At 42.6% G+C, this 1611-nt stretch overlaps 1 long non-coding RNA gene across 9 annotated transcripts in view; it reads right to left on the bottom strand.

Annotated features, from left to right (window-relative positions):
• LOC132008331 (uncharacterized) overlaps positions 1-1611 on the bottom strand; it is a 23272-nt gene that overhangs the window by 11225 nt on the left and 10436 nt on the right. The gene's annotated exons all lie outside the window — the stretch shown is intronic.

The raw sequence follows: 1611 nt of genomic DNA, 5'->3' as shown, positions 1-1611 counted from the left end.
TGTGGTCATCAATAATTTCAAATTTGCCAATGTACTCATGCTTCGTCATCACAGTGAGGAAATGGGACGATGACTTTGGTGCATGGCCTCCTAAGAACCTGGCCTTCGCCCCCCCTTTCAGCAGTGTTAATGTTCTTGAGAGCATCTGTGGGACATTTGTTCACACTGTTACTGCGGCACAGAAAGATGGCAGAAAAAGCTTTTTTCCCTTTTATTAATATTTGGTCTTATTCTCCTTCCCTTTCTCATAACCGAATGCGTATTTCCCCTCCGTCATTTGAAAACTGCATACTGTTCTCCAGCTGTTTTCCCCAGACGAGACCTTGTGTATCAAGAATCCTTATTTCACGGTTATTATACACAATCTTAAAGATTTATGACTGTCCTCTTATTTTACACATGCATACACACGAAGCACTAAATACGGACTTTATCTGAATGGCTAAATGTTGGCCAAGACAGAAGCCAGTTGTAGTGGTAACTTCTAGGATAAAGATATAGTCTGAAGTTTTTGTTCTTTAAAAAAAGCCTTCATGGGGTGCCTGGGTGGCTCAGAGGGCTAAAGCCTCTTGTCTTCAGCCCAGGTCATGATCCCAGGGTCCTGGGATCTAGCCCCGCATCAGATTCTCTGTTCAGTGGGGAGCCTGCTTCCCCCTCTCTCTGCCTGCCTCTCTGCCTACTTGTGATCTCTGTCTTTCAAATAAATAAAATCTTAATAAAAAAAAAAGAAGGCCTTCATATTTTATTAAAAATTTTAGGTGTCCGAATTCAAAAGGTTAACAATATAGTATAATAATAATAATATCATCTAATAATAATATAATAATAATTTCTCCTGCATAGTCACTGCTGCACACTAGTAAAATGAGATGTTTCTTTTCTTTTCTTTTTTAAAGATTATATTTATTTTATTTATTTGACAGACAGAGATCACAAGTAGGCAGAGAGGCAGGCGAGAGAGAAGGAGGGAAGTGGGCTCCCCGCTGAGCAAAGAGACCGACGTGGGGCTCTATCCCAGCCAAAGGCAGAAGCTTAACCAACCCAGGCGCCCCAAGATGTTTATTTTCATTTGGGATTATGGAGGGGCAAGGTGTTTTTGGCTCTCCTGCTGAAGTAGGGACTCAGTATTGTCTCCACCTTTTTCCCTAATAGTAGCTCTGGAAGATGAAGACATCCCTCCATCTCCCAGACATGAGGGTTTGACCAGGACATAGGATGGTATAAGCTCATTGACATACTCTCATGAACTAAGCCCTGGTTTATTGGTCACAGTCGTTCTCCAAGTATTTTCAGGAGTAAACTTCAGGTGTTGCCCTTACTCTAATTTTTCTTTCTGAGATTTCTGACTGCAATCGCTACTTCCTGCAGTTACTCGAGGAGAAACGAGGCATGTGGCAGCGCAACAGTGTGTTTTTCTTTCAAGATGGCAGAATCACTCTTGATTTCTGTACGCATCTCAGATTTTCATATACGAACATGGATTTTGGTGTCTACCCTGAGGAGATGATACGTACGGTGTGAGGCACACTTGTATTCTCATGACACGTCACCCGGGTTTCTGCCTTTCTGCCGGGCCCAGAAAGTTCTGGGTAACCCAGGTGACGTGTCATG

Source organism: Mustela nigripes, unplaced genomic scaffold (assembly GCF_022355385.1).
Source record: "Mustela nigripes isolate SB6536 unplaced genomic scaffold, MUSNIG.SB6536 HiC_scaffold_97, whole genome shotgun sequence".
Taxonomy (NCBI): Eukaryota; Metazoa; Chordata; class Mammalia; order Carnivora; family Mustelidae; genus Mustela; species Mustela nigripes.
Note: the sequence above shows the minus strand (reverse complement) of the source record. Positions and strands in the feature narration are given on the sequence as shown.